We start from the raw sequence: 8,915 nt of genomic DNA on the forward strand, positions 1-8,915 counted from the left end.
ACAGCAAGTGCGAGCGATATGGGAGTCCATGCGAGCTTTTCATTGGTGAAAATGTAGTTTCAGCTAGAGCATATGACACTTTTCAGAGGCATTTTTTATTCCTCAACACTAAAATGCTACCGTTCGTTCGAGTTTCACCACGATAACGGGAAGAGTGAACGGCGATAATCGTATATGTCTGTGCTTCTGGAAGAGTATACGCGCGACGACAGTAGCGTGATAGCATAATTAGACAAGAAATTTTTTGAAAAAAAACGAGCCACACGTCGCCGTTTTCCTGCGACAATAACCTTATCTCTTCCTTTCAAAATCAGATTTGTCGTCTAAATTCGCATGAAAGTTGTGCGATTTGAAGTTGGTTTTCCGCACATGTGTTCCAGCCTTTACTTCGCAATTTCAAAGATTCAAAATTCGCCTCTTCTGTTGATAAAGATACTCAGAAGTTAGTTCATTGTCTCGCTGCGGCTGTACTAGGTTCGAAAGCCTCTAATTGTTTTGCATCGACTTCGAACAGTGGGGCTTCGGGCCGGCCTCTCTATAGCTATAAACAATTTGTTCACACTGAAATGCCTCAATCTGTTCGCACCATCTTCATCTACAGTTGTATCAGCTGTAAGGCATGTCTGATTCACCAGGTAGCATAAGTACGTTGAAACTCATGCTGCTTTTTGTGGGCGTAATAAATCCTTGGGGAATCCGGTGTCGACGCCCTGACGTCCAGTATCTGAAACGCGAAGGAATCAAGAGGATGACAGGTTTCGCTTCTGTAGTCTCGTAACATAAGCAGCGAAGGCTGACAAACACCAACAGAAGCGATATCCCGAAGAGCCACTATATGATAAACAGAGGTAAAGTGATCACCCACGACACCTGCCAAAGCGGCAATTAATTAAGGGGTAGAAGAAACCACAACCTGCAACCGTTGGCCACAAGATCCGTTGCACGACGCTGCTCGACTCGCTTGCACCCTTGAACAGTTGAAGGCCAATATCGATATAGTAAGTGAATGTGAGATCTGACGTAAAACTAAACCAAAAGACCTTGGCAGGAATTTATTAATCCTCACCCTACCAAAAAAAACGGTTCAAAAACAAACCGGAATGAATCCGGAATTTCACTCCGTCATATGGGCCCATAAGCAAACCGGATTTCTAGAAACCGTAAAATGAACCGGATATAACCCATCCGGAAACCCAACCGTAATTGGTTGAAGCGGAAGCTGAACCGTATCTGGCCGATCCGTAGATCTTCACCGGAGTGGCTCTATAACCGTATATTAAACCGTAACAGGCAACACCGGAAAATAATAGAAATAGTTTAATAGAGTGACATACCTACCCTTACAAAAATGTCATATCTCGACTTATAATAAAAAATACAGATATGGATATATAAAGAATTGGGCAGATATGGCCAGATATGCATAATAAGGCCGTATATCGATGGATAAAGTCATATCTGCCAAATTCCTTATATACCTATATCTGCCCAATAGACTGCTTTATGTGATCCCGTGTTTTGGCCTGGCAAATAGGGTACCCACCCATATAAAACAATCTCCATGTGATGCTCCTTCTAGCATCACATGAAAATTATTGCCATGGGGAAGTTACCATACTTTCTAGGTCCAGACTTGGGATCATATAATGCATTTTTACGAATATAACAAAATATACAATTTACTGCTATTCCACACTGCCAAATGTGTATATACATAGATATATCTACAGAATAGGCCACAGACCAATCTTTATTGGCCTAGTTCGGAATTTGTCATTCCGACAAATATGTATGCTACAAATATAGAAAGCAGGCAATCAGCACTTTAAAATATCATTCGACAGCGGAAAGTTACATCCCTTTGGCGGGATTGGTTGTCGAGGGAGGAGACAGGGAATATGGTTTGCGAAAAAAAAAAGTTTTATACATAAAAGCGTCAAAACTCCAAAGTAGCACTTCCCCCATTCAAAAAAAAAATGATAAGAAACAAAACTGTAATATCGCACGGACAACCATTAAAATTGAAAATGTAACAGCACACGGACCACCTATTAAAATAAAACAAACGGGAGGTGACAATTAAGATGTAAATTACACAATTAAGATGTAAACTACACAAGTCCCCCAGTCGCTCCTCGCTGGCCTCGTTCTTCCGTTCGGTCCCCAAATCATCCCTTGTGACCACACACACACACACGCACACGCACACGCGCACGCGCACACGCACGCGCGCACGCACGCACACGCGCGCACGCACGCACACGCGCGCGCACACGCACGCACGCACGCACACACACACGCACGCACGCACGCACGCACGCACGCACGCACGCGCGCGCGCGCGCACACACACACACACACACACACACACACTTGTATTGCCTCCGGCCATTCTCCGCCGGAAGCAATACAAGATAAAGAGGTAATTACTACTCCTTGAACACGACGAGGTCACCACTGTTTCCCGGACTAGAAAATGGAGAGGGCATCATATCTTTAACTAAACCCTCAAAAAAGGAAAAAATTACCAGATACATAACAAAAACACGAAGGACTAAACCATGAGAAACAAAATGAAATAATGGACACACAAGTAAAAAGAATAAAAACACGAAGGACTTACACAGACAGCCACATTTGGTCAATTAACAATAACGTTTAATTTTGGTCAAAAATATTCCTGCTGCGCTAAAGATCACCAATATGGTGTGTAAACTAGGCGACCTTGAGCAAAGCCGGAATATTTGTGATCATAATCAAATATCATTGCCGACTCAAAAAGCGTGGCTGCCTGCGTAAGTCTTTCATATTACTATTCTTCTGAATTCTTTGTTCATTATTGTGGATTCTGTGTTCATTGCGTTTTTTTTTTCGCGCCATAAAACGGCGTGTAATTATAGTCATAGCATCAATGGGACTACACAAGATTGCATTAAAGTTCCCTATTGGCTGTGTTTTATAGTGCACAGCCACTGTGTGTACACAAGTCAACTAGCTCTACAGATACCGCTCAGCACACCACTGCTAGGCTGAATCAGATAAGTGTCACACTTGCCGAGCTTGAAGTACAGTCGTGATCTATACGAATGTGAACAATCAATCGTCGACTGCCCAGTACTGGGAGCATCATGCAGCAGCTGACTTGCTCTCCTTTTCAAATGCCTTGCCAAGCAAGTGTAGTAAGTCGTCTGATAAGGAGAGAACGTCACCACGGACAGCACTGAGCAGTTGATACTCACCTGTTTACCTTCATCTAGATCAAGTCTCTTCCTGGCCGAAGTAGACTGTGTGTGCGCAGCACAAACGGCTATATTGAAATATCAAGAGGATAAAAGTTCAGAACAGGCTTGGCAAGGTTTCATATTGCAAGTATGCCCACGCAAATTTCACTTTCTAAAACATAAAAATGCATTTCAGATTGTCACCAGGACAAGCTGCTCTTACACAGCCGTATATAGACCTTTTCATTTTAGTAGTTGCATCACCGGCGGATAGAGGGCGCTGACGCACTCGGCGCCATTAGGTTGCTTCAATTTGGTTGGTCTCGGTTTCAACGTGAACGCGGCTATGTTGCTGATTTTTCTATTTTTTATTTTTATATATATTTTCATATATATAAATATATATTTTTTATATATATTATATAAATATATATATTTTCCTGATAACACAAAACTAACGATACAGTGGTACTGAGCCACTTTGAGGACTATAAGGTGTATTTTATCCTTAACTGCGGGCTTCGTTTTACCAACTCCTTTGATGATCTGATTATGGTCGGTTGTGAAACGCCTCACTGATGTAGAGAGAAGATTACGATCATCTGCGGCCGTGCCCGATGGCACCAGTTTCTGGAAAAACGAACTAATAAAGAGATTAACACGTGAATGTAAAGAATCATATCGACAGTTTGATTAGCAATGTTGAATCGGCCAGAAAAGATGAACTCGCAAGTTTACTACTCACTGTTTGGTTTTCGTGGGCACCCAACCTTTAGTGAACTTCGCAGACTAAAAACGTATCGTGTAATGACGCAGATAATTGATATAAACAAGTAATATCGTCTCGGCCTCTTTTTTTTTTTTTAATTCAGTACTTGAGCATGTTTTGACAGGCCGAGTAGGAAACTTTTTTAATTATCAACCCTGTTAAGGTACTAAGAAGCAGCATTTCACGATATTGCCCCTAGGAAACAAATTATTTTATATGAATATTTGCTTACTCAAGATATGATATAGGTGGCAGGCGCGTCAAATTAAATCTGGCACTTGTCTTCCGTAAAATTGACCAAATAAAATTAAAAGGCGCAGGAGGAGAAATACCTCAAAAAGTTTGGTTGAAGTCTAGCACTAGGCACCACTTCACGGACCTGTGTGAACAAATATTTATTTGTTTGAACAGATTCGCTCTGTAAATTTCGGCGTCGCCAGCCACCAAAAGTAAACCTCTATTCTTCATCGACAATCCTGGACTCAAATAATTGTTATGACTGCTTTTTTTTTTTTTTTTGCGTCAAAAATTGCTGATTTTAGATACCGGGAAAATTTAAAACAGAGTACGCAGAAGAAAAAAAAGCGTCGTCATTATTGCGCATGCGCCGAACCCAAACTACGTTTTGGATTGGCAAATAGCAACGACGTTATTTCTTTGTGCACGCTATTCTAAAACTCACTACTGTCAAGTGTCTGTGGCAGTTTCTTACGCGGGAAGTCCCTACCTTTGTGTTAAAAATAAATTAACCGGATGGCACAAGTTATCTAAATATAATCAATAAATCACTGTCGAAATGGGAGCGAACACGGTACACAATTTCTTAAACTTCATAAGTAAACCGACCAACCAAATGTTTACGTCGCAAGAAAAAAAAAAATGATTGAGAACCTTATACACCAAATGTAGAGGTGTGACATTATGAACAAACATATCGCCTGATGTTGACGTACCATTACTTCTAGCCTGAGATAAAATACAAGTTAAACGTTCATTGTCTATCTGCTCCGCGAGTTCCCTCACATAATCCAAAGAAACTGTTTTCAATATATTATGAATACAAAGAAGGATACCTCCTGGAAATACAAAGTCTTCTTGCGCTCATTCCGATCAAAATGTGTAATATAAATATACGCGCTTCTTACTGAGAATGCTCCGCTACTAGTAACAAACAAACCTGAGTTGTCATAAGGACCTTTGAACAATCGTGATGTCTTAGTCCTCGAGTAGACGTATCGGATTACAATTTCCGAAGTAAGACGAGAAAACGCGGTGAAACGCGACGAAAAACACGAATACAACGCATCCGCCAGGACGCGGAGGGGAGAGGGGAACAGCAAGTTGAAGCAACGTAATGGCTGCCGCGTCATGTGATTCCAAGATGGCAGCGCCCATGCGGAGGAGGATGAAAAGGTCTATATAAGGCAGCTTACCATCAACAAATTTCGCAGACTGCCATGGACCTAAACCTCGGCCTAGTCGATGCTAGGTTCTGTTCGGCGAGGGATGCACTGAGTAGAAAGGTGAAAAATGTGCTGTAGATTATGTGAAACAAACAAAGAAACAAACAAAAGCAATCCTAGCATGCACAATTCGCTACAGGGTTGGGTCAATTATGTTAACGCAATATACCTCAAACGCGTACCATGAGTGCTGGCAAGGTATTTGCTGTCTTCAATCTAGATAAGCTTGTAAATTTACATGCAAAATAACAAATAACTTAAAAGCTTAAATATATTTCGATGGAACTACAAGAACCGAAGACCAGCTCTGCAAATATGGTGCTATCTAGTACACCATTGATGAGTAGAATCGGATTAGAGCGTCCCCCTTACAAAGACTGAATGAAGCAAAGCAAGTATAGAGTCTGCCGTGCCACTACAACAGAAACAATGGTATTGTGATCTCATGGAGATCAGAGTTTGGAACAAGTGTGACAGTATGCCAATGTCAACAAGTATGCCAATGTCAACATTCATTTTTGTATATTTACGGTGACAGTGCAGGGAAACATTCAAACACCAGATACTCAGAAAGACAAGCACACGCACTGAACTTATAACTCCTGTGTATCGACTACTTCATTCTTCACTTCAAAGTCTGGATTGACTTTCCAGAACGGGATAAGCAGAAGAAACAGCACAAAATACAAGGAAAAAAGCGAAAGACAAGACAAAAGAAAAGGACCATTACCTCCAAACAGGGATGGGCAGTATTTCAAATACAAGTATTTAAAATACGTATTTCAAATACTTCGTGTATTTTGCATTTGTATTTAATTAAAAATTGGGTAATGTATTTGACATGTGTATTTAAATACTAAAACGTGGGTATTTCAAATACAATTGTAATTAAATACAATTTTTGGGCGAAAATACATCCCTCAAATTTATTGTCACTGTCCAGAGCAAGAAGAAAACTACCTTCTGCGCCGATTGCAGTGTCTCCCAATCAAGCACAAGCGTTTAGTGATTTTTTGATTACGGTGCTAGTCTAAGGCAAGAATAGTGACGAAATCGACGTTCACAGGCAGCCTGGCTAAATAAGTGCCTGTGACAACTTGTGATGCTTTCCAGCCTGATTTCAATCCATATTTTTGCCTGGGACATTCTAAATGCGCGGGTCGTCCAGATTTTCGTAACTGGTGCGAGTTGCAACAACAAAAAATTCTCTAGCTAGTGCTGCGCGTTTTGGTCGTCTCAGTTCTTTGTTGGTCTAAACCAAAAAGTAATCGACAAAAAAAGCTGCTTGAAGCTCTGTACTTTTTTCACCTATTACGTCCAAGCTGATTACATTTTTTGTGATTATATTTCTATTACGTTACTAGAGCCTCGTACACTAACTCCCGAGTGTGTGATGCAAAATTAAAATGAGATACCCAGAAACCTGTTGCAGGTGCCCTGAAGTCGCTGACACAAATTTTGAGGAATGTATTTGGAAAATTATTTGAAGGACACCAAATACATTTGGTTGTATTTGTATCTTGTACTTAAATGTTTTTTTTTTGTAAATGTAATTAGATTTGTAATTAAATACGTTTTTGACTAAGTATTTTGTATTTGTACTTTGATACATATTTGCATGTATTTTGCCATCCCTGCCTCCAAATAACTTTCTTAAACTTTCTAATTTCAAAAGCAAAGCACGACCAGTGACACAAGGGCATGTATCGCAGCCTAACGTATATTTTTACGCTCTGAAGAAGTGCTGTATCCCTACACGGCGCCCCCCCCCCCCCCTTTTTTTCTTCTTCTTTTCTTAATTTTTTTTATACGCTCCTATCTACTAAACACGACATCACACTGTTAAGAAACATGTGAGTAGTTGCCCAACACGAGCGTTTTGCCGGGCGAGAACCGCATTCCAAAAACGAACAGCGATCGAGCGCAAAACGTACTGTCAAACGCCGTGTTCAAAAAAAAAAAAATAATAATAATAAATGTGGGGCGCCGCGGCGCTTCCCTTTTGTTGGCGCCCAGAGCAACCGCCCAGGTCGCCCACCCCTAGGGGCGGCCCTGCACCTACGCATACGTCTGCACTGTGGCGAAGCGGAATATGAAGAATCGCTGTGGCTGGTCACCCTGAGGATGACACTTCTCAGCAATGGTCCAGTGCCCGCCGAGTGCCGACACGAATACTTAGCGGTAATAAGTAGCACGTTCAAACAGGCCTCGAAGAACACAAAATATTGTAAAAGTTCCGATGTCAGTAGTCGATAAGGAAGACTAATCAAATAGCAGCCAACGGTGTAGGCGGCTGCCACGTTGGACAACGTGCAGCTTTCAAACAATGTCGTCGGAAGACCCCGCACCAAGCGTTATTTCTTTATTTCACAATACTACCAGTTCCACAGGGGCGACTAGTGGAGCACAACGAAAGAAAAACAATGGTAGGCATGCAAGCAACCATGAACACTGGGTGAACATTATATAACACTTTGAACGATCATATTACGATACGAATTACGAAAAACTCTTTTGCCGCAATGTATTGGCGCAAATTTCTCACATTTTGGTTAAATGTAGCACGGTGAGCAGCACTCCATTGCAGTTTGCCGCAAATGGCCTTGTCAAGGTAATGGACCTTTTCCATATACCGACGGCACCAGGCGGTGGCTGCACGAACGAAAAATCGAGGAAGTGACCTACCTGTGCTACCAATCGATAATGGGAGCTACGCTACCAGTTTCTTCGCTCTCTGAGCAGCGGCGCCTGCCCAAGGCGACTTTAAAGAGGGGCGTCCGTGGCGTCCACCCAAACGTCGTGTTTTTCTTTCCGTCTACGTTCTTTTTTTGTGTAACACAATTATATATATATGCTGCAGTTGCGTGTTCTACTCGCTGATATATAGCCTCCTTCCGAATTTCCTCGATTTTTCGTTCCGACTTCCGCCGCTTGGCATCGGGCGCTCGCGCGTGCGCAGAACGCTTCTCGGAAAAGGTCCATTGCCTCCATATCCTTCTGTTTAGGGTGATGCCGTCCCTTATAGTATCTGGTGCCGTCGTAGCACTGTCAATGCTAAGTGCTCGAGGCGGAAAATGCGTTTTCACGGGCTCCGGAATAAGAAAGAAACAAAAGCGTTCGGAACAAGATGGTCAAATGTCACCACACTAAGCAAAGCGTGCATGAAAGAACCCTAACCGTGTCCGTCGGAAAATACCCCGTTAGTAGAGCAACTAACTTGCTCATAGTGACCAGAAGCCCCCTAATTATAGTCCGTTGCAACCTGAGAACGAAGGGCGAGGGTAAGACGGGCCTGGGAGGAGGAAGCAGGCGGAACGCTAAAGAGACAAGGAGGTTTCCCCCTCTCTTCTCCAGCGTTCCGTCTGCTTCCTCCTCCCCGGCCAGTGTTACCCTCGCCCTTCGTTCTTAGGTTGCAACGGACTATAGTGTTCATGATTAGTAAGAGCCCGAATTAACGCCCTC

The sequence above is a fragment of the Ixodes scapularis genome, unplaced genomic scaffold (genome assembly GCF_016920785.2).
Source record: "Ixodes scapularis isolate PalLabHiFi unplaced genomic scaffold, ASM1692078v2 PGA_scaffold2__306_contigs__length_199485367, whole genome shotgun sequence".
In the NCBI taxonomy this organism is placed as follows: domain Eukaryota; kingdom Metazoa; phylum Arthropoda; class Arachnida; order Ixodida; family Ixodidae; genus Ixodes; species Ixodes scapularis.